The 16,375-nt window shown below is 42.0% G+C and overlaps 1 protein-coding gene across 2 annotated transcripts in view; it reads right to left on the bottom strand.

The window, feature by feature from the left end:
• Positions 1 to 16,375, bottom strand: part of EML2 (EMAP like 2) — a 1,798,491-nt gene that overhangs the window by 1,623,765 nt on the left and 158,351 nt on the right. The gene's annotated exons all lie outside the window — the stretch shown is intronic.

The raw sequence follows: 16,375 nt of genomic DNA, 5'->3' as shown, positions 1-16,375 counted from the left end.
TTTTGAGTGTTGACATTTCAATAAGGACTTGCTTGTTTGTGTTTATATGAGATGTTCCATTTGTTTTAGTCAGACTGGTTGTGGTAGCTATTAATCTGAATTATTTGCATTCCTTGTAACACCATGTTAGTTGTATAACGATATTTATATTTGCAATTTATGCTGCTGCTATGCTTGGGTGCTAATTTAATTACTTCATGTGGTCACAGATGTTGACGTGACTTAAATGTGGACATTTGCACATGATAATGGCTATGTTAGTCCTTGGATCTGTCATTTTTAAGTGTTACTCTTTTTCACTTATTTGTTTATTGGAATGCTTTATAAGCTAAATCACTCTTTTTCTTTATTGACATTTGATATTTTATATGTTGTAATAGCTGACCAAAGAGGGTAGTGTTCTAATACTGAAGATACAAATTAAAGTACAGAGAGGGCAAATAGAAAAATGCTTCAACAGAAGACATTTTTGTTCTTTATGCTTTTGTTTATGTTAATACCACTACATCTATGACCTATTTTCATGAGAGACTCAAGGTAATATGTATACCGAATATGGAAAATTTGGCCAGGGAATCAGTGAAATTATCCTACTATTGTTTGAGCAGACGTTCTGTTCCTGTACCTGGTACAAGGGTTACCTGGAGAAAGTTGCAATAGTAGAATAGGATCGTGGTGCAGCAATAGGGTATTTATCTGACCTCTTAGATGAGTAAATTAAGATCATTAATCTCCAAGTGGGTGCATGTTATATCCCCTTGATGGTATTTCCTAATATGGAAGATAATGGAGCTATGGCTCCTTGGCCATGGAATTCTTCGTAGAAGAGGCGGGTTCTACATGAATAAAATGTTTGTAAGTAGAGGCAGGTTCTACATGCGGTGAACTGGAGTACTAAGAGTTGTCACAGACCACAGGTTGGGAGTTGCATTAATCAAATGGTGAGATGTATTTGTAACCCAAGGAGATACAGCAGTGAAACACTTTACCATGTACCAGTGGAGTGCCATATGCTCAGTGGTACAGCATGATGCAGATGCAAGAAAAATGGTACTGGAGCCAAGCAAGTTCTTGTTAAAATGTCATTACATAAGACAGGGGCTCTCATATAAGCATATATTTTGGACAAATGAATTGCAGCTGTTGGGTATACTGACTGTGCAAATCTGAGCTGCAATCAATTTGTAGAACCAATCCATTTTTATATACATTTAAAATGTACATCAATTACTAATACTTTTTTGGACAGAGCAGATTAGGTACCTTGGTAAATTATAAGGTGTAAATGCACTGCATTGTGACTAAAAGATGAGTGATACTGTGATTCAGAACTTTTGCTGTGACTGAAGGGAGTATTAAATCTGTTGTGAGAGAACGATGTAATAAAATGTATTCTATTGACAAAATATGAGATAAAAATGGGTTTTATAATTACATGTTTTCCATGACAGAGGTTACAGAGATTTGTCATAGGAAGTGATCTGCAACCAGATAAATTACATTCAGAAGAATCTGTAATAGCTGTTTATGACTTTTCTGGTACATTTACTGGGGTATAATATACCATACAATATGTTTTTTTAACTTTATTAACTCCATGCAGTATATTACATTCATGCAAAATCCTTACGTATGTTGCAACATACCTCATCAGCTGTTGTCTGCTTCATTCCCCATCTTATCCTATCCTATCCTATCCTGTCCTATCCTATCCATATTCTCCCTCTTTGGTTTCCTTTTGGGTTTGTCTTGACCTTCCTCCTAATACCTCTGTCCATTGTTTTTTCAGTAATACTCCCCACCAGTCCTCACTCTAGTTTGTTTTTGCCATCCTCTCCCCATGTCAGAACTGTTTTCCCCCTTCCAGTTTTGAGTGCTGGCAGTTTAAACTCCATACTCATCAGCCTGATACTGTTCATTTTTCTTTCTTTCTTTCTTTCTTTCTAGATGCTGTCCTTTTTATTTATGACCCATATATACAATTCCTGAAAACTGTTGTGCCTGCTCCCAGATTTTTATGCCCTCCCACTGACTAAGAATATGTGTAACACTCCTTCATCTTCCTCCTGACACCTGCATCATGTACTATCTTCACTTCTGCCTTACTTTACCCGTCTTATGGGTGTTGTGTACAATCATACCTGTCAACTGTCCATGTTTTCAAAGAATGTCAAGATTTTTGCCTCATATTTTTGGTCTGTTCCTCATAGATATTGTGGATTTCTGGCAAATCGCTGCAGATTGAAGTCACTAAATAGTGACACACATTTGAATTTCTAACTTTATATCCTTAAGAAAATGTATAATAAAACAACATATGTTATTCTATCAAATGTATATGTTTATAAGAGCAATATTTTAAAATCTGTTCCTATTTTTTGGGCCTTTGTCCCCCATTATTTCTAGCTTTGTCCAGATTTTCCACACTGCTCCTCCTTTCTCCCTTTCCACTTTACTAAAAAAAAAATTCTAAGCTTGTTTCCTGCCTTTCCTGTAACTAGTCTAGTCCAGATACAGATTTTGCTGTATAGAGGACTGTTTGTAAGCTTCTGACCAGTGCCAAAGTCTGCTCTTCAATTTTTCCTTAGATCTACTAGTTCTCTCCTCTCCTGCACTTTTACTAGTTTATTAGTCTAGCACTTTACCAGACTTCTTGTAGCAATTATTGTAGCACACAAAAGTGCTACCAGCACTAAACGTTCTGCAAGGAAACAGCTCTAATACTTATTATTAATGCACATCCCTGCAGGCATGTCTAAAGGTCAGTTCTCTGTGCGTTTTTATATTAACCTGGTGAACTTGGGCATCTTGAGGCAATGTAGCAACTGCCTCATGTACACTGACAACCCTCTCCTCTTACCTCCCAACACTCAGACTTGCAAGAGATGCACTTATATATCCAAACTGGAAGCCATGCACTCTCCAGCCAATATTGGAATAGCTGGTCAAGAGGAGAAGGTCAACACTTGCACCACACCACATGGAACACATAGCCCTCTAGAACACACACCAGCACTGCCTAAAAACACAAACCGCACGCCCACCTTCGCGAAGGTTCTCAATAAAAATCTACCCAAACCGCAGAGACCTCCAAGGCAGAAATGCACTCAACCAACTCAGCACAACACAACACTAATCAGGAGACACATAACTCTCGTAAACAGTGTGCCACTCAACCAAAGCCCCTGAGGCAAAACAGCATGCCCAACACACTAGTCATAGGTGACTCGATAGAGAGGCACACTGATGTCCCACTCACTAGGCTGAATAAGGAGAAAGTAATAGTCAGTTGCCTGTCAGGTGCCAGGATCCACCACATAACACATGGACTCAGGTCCCGCAACATCAGGTACAAATATGACTTTGTCATTGTACATGTGGGTGTGAATGACCTGAGACGTGCTTCCCAGGACTACATGAAACGAGACATGGAGGAGCTCTCAGATTATGTAGCCCAGGTGCGTATGACCCTAGCCCTGAGCAACATCCTACTAGTACTCAGAATGATACCACAGTACAAGCAGAAAATGATTGATTTCAACAATTGGCTAAGTTTCTGAAGTCATTCTAAGGGGATCCAGTATCTGTCTGCCTGGGATGACATGACTGACAGACTTCGATGCTTTGCCAGAGATGGCCTGCATCTGTCACCCCTGGGCTTCTGGATACTGGCCAAGGCTCTTGCCACCCCTATGGTGCCTTTTTAGGTGGTGTTCCAAAGACCAAATTACCACTGTAACAGCTACAAACAAATGCAATCTGAAGGCCATGCTGCTCAATGCTAGAAGTCTAAATCTCAAAATGGACTTGCTCGAAGCACTCCTTAAAATGGAGAACATTGACATTTGTGCTGTAACAGAGACCTGGTTCAAGGCAGCAGAAAGCACCCCTGCACTTCCAGGCTATAACTCATTCCACACCTTTTGGCCCCAGAACTTGGACCGAGGCTTCAAAGGCAGTGGTGTTTCCATATTTATAAAGGATGTGCACACCTCCAGACTAGTAGCCCAACATAACACATCTGAGATACTTCAGGTGCAGCTAACATTGGGTAAGACAGTAATTCAGGTTGTAGCCTGCTATAGGTCCCCAACCATGTCCCAAGACTCACACTCCACATTCCTAAGCACCCTGTAGAATATTAGGGTCCATCCTAACACTCTCATACTGAGCGACTTCAACTACCCCTCCATTACTGGGAAAACTACTTATGTACTAATACACTTGCCCAGTGTTTCCTGAAATTCATTAATTCCATTGCCCTAGACCAGCTCATTCTTACCACCACCAGAGGTAGCAACATCCTTGACCTGGTCATTACTAACATGTGCAACCATTGCTCTACACCAGTAGCCAACTCTTTCCTGGTTAGATCTGACCACAAGCTAATCACCTTGGAAATCCACATCTCTTCCATCCCACCCGCAAAGGTAACAACCATGAAAAACTTCTCCAAAGCTAATTTTGGGCTGCTAAAAACAGAGGTGACTAACTTCACTGCACCCATGCAAATGGAGATCAGTTGCATGACCACTGAATCATGCACCAATGCACTGTACAAACACATACAGAACCAAGTCACTCACCTCCAAAAAAGGAAGCCAATCTGGTGGTTCCCTGCCATAAACAAACTCTACAACAAAAGGAGGAAACTGATGTGGAATAAGGTGAAGTCCCAAGACTGTAAAAACTCCCTTATCAGCCTCAAAAAAAAAAGTTGAGATCCCTCATCAAATCCTCTAAAGCTAGCTATGAAAATAGAATTTCAGCAGAGAGTAAAGAAAACCACAAGGCCTTCTATAATTATGTAAAGAATAACCACGGCAATACCCAGATTTGCTCTGAGCTACTGCACAATGGTACCTCCTATACCAAGCCAACAGATATTGCCAATATACTTGCAGACAGATTCAGTGCCAACTTTACCCCCCCCCAAAGGGACCAGTCACAATACCAGTAGATTGCCAGGCATGCAGTATTACTGCTGCACAGGCTAAAACAGCACTGTCCAAGGCCAAGAATACAGTTCTATGGCACCTGACAATATCCCTGGCTGTGTTCTACATGAACTACAGAGTGAACTGGCACCTCACCTGTGTGCCCTGTACAATCACAGCCTCACCTCAGGCTTTGTCGCTACAGAATGGCGCACTGCTACAGTCATCCCTCTCCACAAAGAAAGAGGGACTACAGAACCTGGGAACTATCGCCCCATTAGCCTGACTAGTCTGATATGCAAAGCTATGGAACACATCATCATGGACCTAATAAACAAGGATATAGGGAATCTTCAAACTCTGGATCCCACACAGTTTGGTTTTGTGAAGAGTAGATCATGCCTGCTTAACTTGTCATCTTTTTTGAGTCAGTCACCAGAGCTGTGAATGAAGACAAGGTGGTTCATACAGCCTACCTTGATCTAGCCAAGGCCTTTGATGCCATTCGCCACTCAGAAATCATAGAAAAACTCACTAAGCCTGGCATCAACCCCTATATCACTAGGTGGGTTGCAAACTGGCTCACAGGTAGAACCCACAGTGTGAAAGTAGCTGACTCCAAGTCAGACTGCCGACCAGTCATGAGTGGAGTCCCACAGGGTTCGGTCCTGGGTCCTCTCCTGTTTGATATCCACTTCTCTGAAGTCCAGGCCAACACAAAGGGACTCTGGCTGACAAAGTTCACAGACGATTGCAAGTTGGGAGCTATTATTAACTCCCTGAGTGATGTTGACATCCTACAGAAAGGCCTCACTGAGACCAAAGACTGGTGTCAGAACCATGGCCTTAAGTTCAATGCCAACAAATGTGTCGTCATTCCCTCTTGGAAAAACCCGGTTCCCATGAATTACCACATCGATGGTAGTCCACTGAACACAGAAGGCATTATAAGAGATCTGGGAACATAGGTTGAAAGCAACCTCTGTTTTGACCACCACATAGCCACTGTGGTCAGAAAGTCCTTCTATGTGGGACATCTCATTACTAAGGGTTTTGCATACAGGAAGAAAGAGGTCTAATCTTCCCTCATTAGGCCAATCATTACGTACAATGCCCCACTTGGCATGTACCTCACTAAACACCTACAACAACTGGTTAGGCTGCAAAAGTACCTCACAAAGAGGATTCTAGGCCTTTAACATTTGTCCTATATGGACAGACTAAAAAACTCCCAACTATTCTCTGTCTCATATTACCTACTTAGAGGCGATCTCTGCTTGACTTACAAAGCCATGTCTGACCCAGCTCTGTTAGAAATGCTACATCTAAAGAAATCCCAATCCCTCCACACCACACGCTCCAGAGACCTCAACCTCATTACCACAATCAGAACATGCTGGAGGGACAGGTTCATAACCCAGAGACTTCCCATGCTATGGAATAGACTTCCCATACATGTCAAGCAGAGCACCTCACTGGCCTTCTTCAAGAGAAATCTTGATGAGTGGATGGGAAATAGAAAATTCATCCCAGAGATCACTCCAGTGGCTGTACTCAACAAAGGCACTGGGAACTATGGTCGGGTGGCACAATGCCAGGGTAATCCTGTGGGATAGGCTTGTAAAGGCTCTAGGGCCATTAGCCTAGTACACACCTATGAACCTATAAACAAAGAGGTTGAGAGGTATGTGTTCCATCCATGCAGTATTCTCAGGCTTTGATGTTGTGGTCTGTTTACTTCCTGCATGTGGCTTCATGCCTAAATTGTCCATTCTTTTTGCCTTTTCTCTGCTCTATAGTTCTTCCCTTCCAGCTTCATTCTGTACCGTTTCTAGTTCTCTCTATCCAGCTTCTCAGTCACCCTTCTTTCTTTCCTTCTGCTCAGATCAGTTTTCCTGTGACAGTGACCTTGATCCCATCTCACCTGCACTTTTCTAGGTTGTCCCGGTCTGTCATATTGTCCTGTATTGACTTCTTTATTAATCTTTGCAGTGTTTGCTTGTCCTCTGTTTCTGTCCATTCATAGCTAGCCCACCTCCACCCTCTTCTCATTGTTTTCTATTCCTGCAGACGTAGCGTTGTCTCACTGCTACATTATCTTGTGTATTTCTCTCCTGAATTGGTATTTTTTCCATTATTTCCATTAAGTTTTCTGTCCCTAAGAATCTATGTAATGTGCTTGCTTGCATGTACCAAAAAAGTTGGTGTAGAATCCTTCTTCATCCCAATTTGGTGCATATGTCTCCTATTGTCTCATATGTACCTTCAACCTTTCCCTGTTAGATTATACAACTGTCTATCCCACTGTTTATCACTTTCCCTGTGGTTGTCTGAAGCCCTCTGTGGAATACAGTTGCTACTCCCCCCTCCCAACTTGATGTCCATGGTGGGATTGGGCATAATGGTCAAGATCTTTGCCACCTAGGCACAAGGTACAGGAATTGAGTATGACCCCTGGTTATCCGCTAGGTTTAAAATGGAAATTCAGGACAGTTAGCCCGGTATTCACCTATGAAGCTATAATGTCTCTCTTTGGTAGTCATATAACACAGTATCTTCTCCTCATCTCTGATTTTCACTTTTGTCTCTTGTAGTAGAACAATGTCCCCAATCATATTTAACTTTTTCTGTTTTCTTCTGATAGGATTTGATAAACCCCCAATGCTCCACATAATTATCCCTATTTCTCTTGTTGTTTTTGCCAAACCCTCCTCATGATTGCTGCCACCTGGAATAACCCTTCCTAAAAGCATACCCTCTGAGCTGAACATTGTGTTCTTTGGCAGCTGCCAATGCCCAGGCCTTTCCACCCCATCCCCAGCCACTGCATCCCTGTCTTTTGTCTCTTTCATGGCTATGCTATGGACATGGGCCTTTTAAGACTTTATCTTTTTCCCTTCCAGCTGTCCCAAACTCTAATACATTGCATGCCAGCCCAGTACTGATATCACAACCATTTTATATCACAACATTGGCATACACTGGTCCCTACCTCCACTTCACATCCATTGTTACTCACTGGTCTGGTTTAATAGGCCATCATTTTTTTTTCTGTCACATAGGCCTTTGCTCTGCCACTTATCCACCAGCATTCCTTTATTTCACATTTGTCTGTGAGTTGTTCTTTATCTTACCTTGTCCCTGCCCCCCCCCAGTACATTCCTTTTCATGTTCCTCTCCAGTTGTTACATCAGCAATTACTTATTTCCTCTTATATAGTTACGTAGTTAAGAAAAATATATTGCTTATCTTGGAAACTTGTACCTATACCCTCCCTTGAGTGCATTACCCAGCATTGTCATGGAAACTGGTTAATTTCTTCTTATCGTTTATGAAGTTTTGATGTTAATTTTCCCTGAGGCAAAGACAGAAAGATAAAAAGGGTAGTCAGACACCCTTCATAAGGGATGCCAGCAACAACCTGCTCACCAGTCAGCAGTACATCAAAGGCAGATGCAAAGAATAGTTTCATCAGCTTCTGAATGAGGAAAAGCCTACAGAAGCTGCCTCAGACACAGCCTACGATGATAGAAGAGGAGGAGCCCACCCTAGAAGAAATAAGCCAGCACTGCGGAAAATGAAGTCAGGGAAAGCAGCAGGCTCAGATGAGGTCACAGCAGATGTGATAAAAATGCTGGGTGAGATGGGGAGAAATGGCTCCTGATGGCACTCATAGCACTGTGGAGAGAAAGGTATATCCCAGGTGATTGGAGAATAAGCATAGTAATAGATCAGGATGCAGCACATCTGTCCAGATGTTTGCAGTGAGACAGATACTTGAGAAGAAGCTAAAAATGAGGAAAGTGTCTAACTGGCATTCCCAGATTAGAAGAAAGCATATGATAAGTCCCAAGAAAGCTGAATTTGGGCAGTCATGAGGTGGTTCAAAGTCCCAGAAACATTGGTAGAATTAGTGTAAGCTATGTACAAGGACCCAATGTCTCAAGTATAAACAGAGTTCCGTCTTACAGAGGGGTTTCATTAGGAGTAGGTGTGCATCAGGCTCAGCTCGGAAACCACTGCCGTTCATACAGCTGATGGACTATTTTAGCAAACAAGTCCGAGGAGACAGGTCAACAAAGTTTATGTATGCAGATGATGTGGTATTACAGGCAGACTCTGCGCAAGAACTTCTGCAGAGGGTAGGGGAATGGAATACAAAACTAAAGGTACATGGCCTGAAACAGAGCGCAAATAAGGCAACTGTAATGGCAGCAAATGAGGGAAATCAGAAGGAGATGAAAACTGAGATGGAAGGGAAAACAGTGGAACAGGTTAACAGCTTCAAGTAATTGTGAAGGGTGGTTAGAGAAGGGAAGTCTGAATGAGGAGGTCAAAGCTAGAATCAGAGAGACTGCAGCCAAATGGCACAGAATATCAGGGGTAGTGTGTAACAGAAAAATGCCAAAGAAGCCCGAAAGTAATATATGCAAAACAGTGGTGCAACCTGTACTGTATGGTACAAAAACCTGGGCAGTAAAGGCAGAGTAGTTGAGGAAGCTAGCAATGATGGAGATGAAGTGCCTGAGATGGGTGGTAGAATGCACACTGTGAGACTGATGAAGAAATGATGATATAAGAGTGGATGCTAAAGTATGTCTAATTACAGAAAAAGTGAAAGAAAACAGGCTGTGGAAGATTCCAGCACATGTGCAGGAAAGCAGAAGACAATCTGGTGAAGAAGATTTTGGACAGAAAGAAGGGAAGAGGAAATAAGGATGTCCAGGATAGAGCTGGAAGGATTGTGTGAGAGAAGACCTGTGACAGCTGGGCATGAGTGCTGAAGAAGGTAGGAGAGGGTACTGAAAAGGGCAAGATGATGACAAGTGACATGACACCACAACCCCATGTAGAAAATGAGAAAAGGGGAGTTGATGGTGATGATTTCCCTGGGGCATGTTTTGCAAGGTAAAGATTCATTTCATTTAATATATCCTTCCTGTCTTGCTCACAGTCACCTGCTTTTCAGTCTCTATTCCTTCCACTTATTTATTGCGTCTCTCTTTCTTTCTTCATGTTCAGACACTCTGTATTCCTACCTTCCTCCTCTTTGCTTAGTCCTTCATTTGCCCAGCAATAGACTTCTGAGTTTCTGGAAACAGCTGAAGTAGCATCCTCCCATCTCTTTAGAACTTTCTGCTGTTTGTCTTTGCTTCTGCGTCTTTATCTGTTTATAGGTTCATACGTTGGTACTGGGCTATCTGCCTGAAGGCATATATTAGCTCAGCCATGTTGTGCAGTATTCACCGCCCCTTTAGTAGTTCCCTAGACCCTTGTACTAGCAGCTAGTACCCTTGGCCCCTATCTAGCAGTGCTGTTGGTGTGATCCCCGGGTGTGAACTTTCTGTTACCCATCCACTCATCAAGGTTCCTCTTGAAGAGTGATAGTGAGGGGCTCTGTCTTATGTAGATCGGGACCCTGTTCCATAGTAAGGGAAGTCTCTGTGAAGGGAATCTATCCCTCCAGCATGTTCTATTCATTGTTGTGTTGAGGTTTATATCCCTAGTGCGTGTAGCTCGAGTAGATTTGGTTTTGCTAAGATGGAGCATGTTCAACAATTCTGGGTTGGACATGGCTCTGTACGTTAGACAGACATCGCCTCTGAGAAAGCGGTATGCAACAGAGAACAGTCTTAGCTTTTTCAATCGTGCTGCATAGGGCAACTGTTTGAGGCCATTAATCCTCTTGGTTAGGTACCTCTGTGGTCTCTCCAGCTGCTGGAGATGTCTAGCCAGGTACATTCCAATTGGTGCATTGTACTCAATAATGGGTCTGATGAGGGAAGAGTAGAGGGGTACCATTACATCCTTAGATCTTGATGTGAACCCTTTCGTGATCAGATGGGTCACATAGAAGGATTTTCGAATCACTTTGGCAACATGGTTATCAAAGGAAAGCTGACTATCTACTTGGGTCCCTAGATCCCTTATTTCTTCTTCAGATTTCAGGGGATTACCTCCTATGTTGTAGTTTGTGGGTACTCTGTTTTTTCCAAAGGGGATTACTATGCATTTTTTTGCATTTAGCTTGAGGCCATGGCTTTGACAACATGAATCAGTCTCATTTAGGCCCTTCTGGAGGATCTCCATGTCGGCCAGAGACTCTATTATAGCACCCAGTTTGCAGTCGTCCGCAAACTTAGTCAGCCACAGCCCTTCCATGCTTGCCTGTACTTCTGAGAAGTATATGTCAAAGAGGATGGGCCCCAGGACAGAGCCCTGAGGCACACCACTCGTTACTGGTCTGGATTCGGACATAGATCCTGCTACTCTTACTTTATGGGATCTGTCTGAGAGCCAGTTTGCGATCCATCTTGTGACGTAAGGGTTTATGCCCAGGCTGGTGAGCTTATCAATAATACCTGAATGGGGAATGGTGTCAAATGCTTTAGCAAGGTCAAGATAAGCCGTGTGTACCTCCTTTCCCTTATCTATAGCCTGAGTAACTGTCTCAAAGAAATCCACCAGGTTCAGGAGGCATAATCTGCCCTTGACGAAGCCAAACAGTGTGGGCTCCAGCGACTGGAGGTTCCCAATCTCTTCATTTATGAGTTCCATAATGATTCGCTCCATAGCCTTACAGATCAGACTGGTCAGGCTTATTGGTCGGTAGTTCCCAGGGTCAGTTGTGGCCCCACCCTTGTGTAGCGGGACCACCGTTGCCGTGCGCCATTCTATGGGCACATATCCTGTGGAGAGTCTGAGACTGAACAGGGTATTAAGATACGGGGTTAATTCCTATTGGAGCTCGCGTATGACACAGCCTGGGACACCATCTGGTCCCATGGAGGCAATGTTTTTAGCTTTAGATAGAGCCTTGTTAACCAACGTATCAGTAATAATTGGACTTACACAATCCCCTGGAATGGTAATAGGCCCTGTAGGTGGTGGGGGGGGGGGGGAGAAATTTGCACTGAACCTGTCAGCCAAGATGTTGGCAATGTCAGAAGGGTCAGTGTATTTTGTTCCATTTTGTACTAGCTCAGAACAGACCTGACCGTTGCCATTTAGGTTTTTGACGTAGCCATAGAAGGCCTTATGGTTATTCTTGGCATCCTTAGCAACTTTCTTTTCAAAATTAGCTTTAGTTGACTTGATGAGGGCCCTCAGTTTCTTACTAATGCTGATCAGGGATGATTTTTCTACTTGAGATTTTTTTGTATAAGTCTCCCCCTTTTATTGTAAAGTTTGCTTATGGCCAGAGTCCACCAGACTGGTTTCTTCTTGCTTGAGGAAGGAGTCTTGGTTTTATTTAGGATAGCACGGTTCATGCAATCCTGAAGGTGCATATAGAGTGCCTTGGTGTAGGATTCTGCATCCTGGATGTCATTATCCTTCTGCAAGGGAATAGTGAAGCTTTCCACTTCGGATGCAAGTAGTTTGAAGTTTGCTTTGGAAAGGTTTTTGACTATGGTTTCTTTGACTGGGGGAGGTGGAGGGGTGAGGATGTCCAGGGTTATCAGTTTGCGGTCGGATCTGACCAAGGAGGGAGTGATAATGTTTGTGGTACAATGGGCGCCCATATTTGTAATAATTAAATCCAATATGTTGTCCCCTCTAGTGGGGGAACATACTAGTTGTTCAAAGGCATTTGAATTTATAAATTCTATGAATCACTGAGCATAGGAGTTGGAACATTGGTAGTTCACCCAGTCTATACCAGGGTAGTTGAAATCACCCAAGATTATGGTGCTGGGTAGGACCTTTATATTTTCCAATGTCTCAAGGAATGTGGAGTGAGCATCTTGGGACATGGTGGGCGATCTGTAACCAGCTACAACTTGAAATGTGGTTTTGCCTGCTGATAGTTGCACATGGATGATCTCTGGGGCATCATGCTGCGCTACTAACCTGGAGATATGGGTACCCTTGATGAATATGGATACACCTCCACCCTTTGTACTGCAATCCGGTAACTGAGTTTTTCTAACTAAATCTCTCTTGGAAGAGGCCCATCATTCTTCTGCCCACTTAGTATAATTCTTAAACTTGTTTCACTCTCCCATACCTTGTCACTTTTCAAATATCCTTGTAGTTGCCATTGTGATTTGTTTATTTTCTGCTCATCTCTTTTACTGTCACCCGTCCACTCTGCACTTCCTGGTCACATCTGCTTCCCTGTGTGGGGTTCAGTACCTGATATTACTGCCCTGCCATTGTCTTGGCATCACCTCTCCTACATCTAAGGTAGCTTTTCCAATCCATTTCTTGCAGGCAGTTCCAAGTTTGTACTGCCTATGCTGTTTAGCTCTCTTTGATACTTTTGTTTAATCTTTTGAACATCCTCCATATAGTGTAGCCTGAACCATTTCCTATCCCGCTGTACTTCCCAGATTACAGGGTATTTCAGCCATGCAGATGTTCTGTTTATTCTTCGTTCATTTAATGCCTTCAGCATACCATTCTTTCAGCAACGGAGTATTTCTGAGTAATCCTCGGCCAGCTTTATGAAAATCTCTGCAGTCTATTTGCTTGTGTTATTATTTTATACACAAAAGGAATGAAAACATGTCAAAACATACCTGGGTCTGCTATTGGCTGCTGCTCAGAGGTGTAATATCTAATTTTGCATCTAGTGATACTCTCTGATCTGGTGACCCCTCAACTTTAAGTTGAAGAGCGGGGAAAAAAGGAACATTCATGTTCTGGCAGTTCTTATCTAAGGAGCAAGCTATGTTCTTCCCCACCTGATGCTCGGTGCCATATCCCAATCTGCTGTCCCCCACAACTTTAAGTTGAAGAGTGAAAAAAAAAAGATCCCTTCACATTCTGGTACCCCTCATTTAAGGAAGAAGGAAGATGTAGATCTCTACTCCACAACTTTGGCTTGAGGAGCAAAAAAAAAAAATAAATCTCTTTTGTGCTTCATTTCTGAAAGCAAATGCAATATTGGCATTTTTTGAATGCTGGGAATGTACTTAAGACCATTCAAGAAACGGATCTGGCAATAACTCATCCTAACACTTTGTCCCCTTTGCCCCATCCTTGCAATGCCTTTGCAGCTGCTGCTTGCTGCTGTCCCACTCTGTGTATCCTCTAAGTTAGTCTTTCTTGATTTACTAGTATCAAGAATGTTTCTTGTAATAGCCGCATTGCAATGAGCTCTAGTTCACTGTTGCCCACTATTTCATATTCCATTAATCCCAACGTTATTCTTTCCTGAGCGATTTTCAAATTCATACATCTTTTCTTCTTTACTTTTTATGTCTACTAGTTCTTATATTCTGAAAATCTGATCCTGCAGCTAAACTTTGAATGCTGCTTTAGCTTCTTCCAGATCTTGCAACTTTTTTGTATCCTTTCCACTTCTCTTTGTTGTTATTCTGTTGTCTGTTTCAAGGAGCTCTTATCCTGGTCTACTATGATTAGTTTTCCAACAAAATGCACAATTGCACCTTTTTAGTTGCAGCATCAAGCAGCCATATATTGCTTCTTTTCTCCATGTCCACTCATCTTTGTTTCTAGGTTGTTTTTTTCTACCAAGGAATATTAGTGTTCAGAATTTCGGCGGGTCCTGTTCAGAGCTTAGGCATGTAACTCTCTCCATCCCATACGATACAAAATGTTAACCTCCATTTTCTTTTTTCTTTTCTTTTCTCTTTCTATCATCAGCTAGCACAGTAACCCTTTCCAAAGTAATCCAAGGAGAGGCTCCAGTTCAAAGGGTAACAGAACTTTGCTCAGAAAAAAGATAGCATAACCAGTCCTTATGAGTGGTGTATAATGGTCAGTGACTGGTGGCCAGGTGACCCACAAAGGCCGCTTGCACTGTATGGGTTCACCAGCTCTCAAGATGCTGAGTGGTAGTAGTTGTGATGCCAGTTACATGGCGGTCAAGAGCAGAACCTGGCAAAACAAAATATTACCTGGTCTATGCGGCAACAGCTGCAGAAAAAGTGAAGGTTCAGGCAAGGAAAGTGACCTCACTTCTTGGGAAAGTGCCAAATCTTGTATGGAAGGTTCAACTATAGTTACATAAAACAACAAAAAGCCAGTGAAAAAAACTAATTTATTCAAAAAGGCCCTAGCACCTTGGCAAACAACTGCCTTCAAGAAGTAGAAACAATCAAATGTCTTAACAGTCTATATAACACTCATAAAAATAATATAATACAATTAAACAACTAAAAAATTAAATAATTATATTTAATTATATTACAAATCTCCAATTGCATTCCACATTCAATTGCATTCCACATTCAAACCACTGGTCAAATTGCACCACATTTGGGACAATTTGTTCCAAGATAGTACCAGTTATAAATATATTGTAAATATTTTCGATAGGGTTAATGTTTTTTCTTTTAACACAAGTGATAAATATTACTGTTATTCAGAGGGCATTATATATGCCTTAAAATGCCACTGTAACATGTTCTATATAGGGGAAGCAAAAGGCCTTTTAAAATTAGATTACAAGAGCATGTGAGAGACATGAAAAATACTAAGGAAAGTAATCCTTTGGCTATCATTTTAAACTATGTCATGGCAGCAATCCTGAAGCTATAAAAGGTGCTACCTTGAACAAATTGTCCCAAATGTGGAGCATTTTGATATTAAAAGAAGTTTGCTTTATAAGGAATCTGTTCTTATTTTAAAATATGGTACACTGACCCCCAGTGGTTTAAATGTGGATTGCAATTGGAGGCAACAATGCTAACTGCTGCACCACTGTGCCACCCTTCAGTTGTGAGACTGAAAGGCTATAGGAGTGGATGACATATAGCCAGAAATATTGCTGATGCTAAATATTGTTGAGGTGTTGACTCTAATGTGCCTTTTTAGTCCTGTGTGGAAACTGAGGACAGTATCTCTAGATTTACAGACTGGGGTCATGATTTCCATTTTCACAATGTAGGTCAGGAGAGTGTGCAGCTATTACGAGAGTATCATGCACCTCTGTCTCATTGAGAAAACCTCTGCCAGGGTGTTGCAAATGATGTTATGCCGGGTATCTGGAAAGGTGAAGTTGTCTGGTAGCCAAGCCTCTGATTCAAGAGTATTTGGCACTAGAAATACGGATCAACTCTATGCCCTGCATAGATTTAGGAAGGGCCATTTATGATCTGCATTACAGTCTGTGTGTGCTTTGTGGACCTGGAGAAAGCATATGACTTCACATCCTGAATTTCCTTAAAGCAGATGCTATTACAGTGTGGCAATTTCTGCATGCCATCCAGTCCCCATATTTGCAGAGGTATGTCTGCATTATTAACATTAATTCAGATGCATTCAAGCTTAGTGCACATCAGGGAAGAGTCTTGTCTCTCTTCCTGTCTGAGATTTTTATGGACAGACAATCAAAGCATGTTTAAGAATATCTGGTTTCAGGATAAGAGGGTTGCATCTTTTTTGTTTATGGAAGATGTTATAATTTTGGCCTCAAATGACTGTGATATCTGTAGCGAAGTGGAGTTGTTCACAACTCAGTATGAAGT

This window comes from Protopterus annectens, chromosome 1.part0 (assembly GCF_019279795.1).
Source record: "Protopterus annectens isolate FY-2018-M chromosome 1.part0, PAN1.0, whole genome shotgun sequence".
Taxonomy (NCBI): domain Eukaryota; kingdom Metazoa; phylum Chordata; order Ceratodontiformes; family Protopteridae; genus Protopterus; species Protopterus annectens.
Note: the sequence above shows the minus strand (reverse complement) of the source record. Positions and strands in the feature narration are given on the sequence as shown.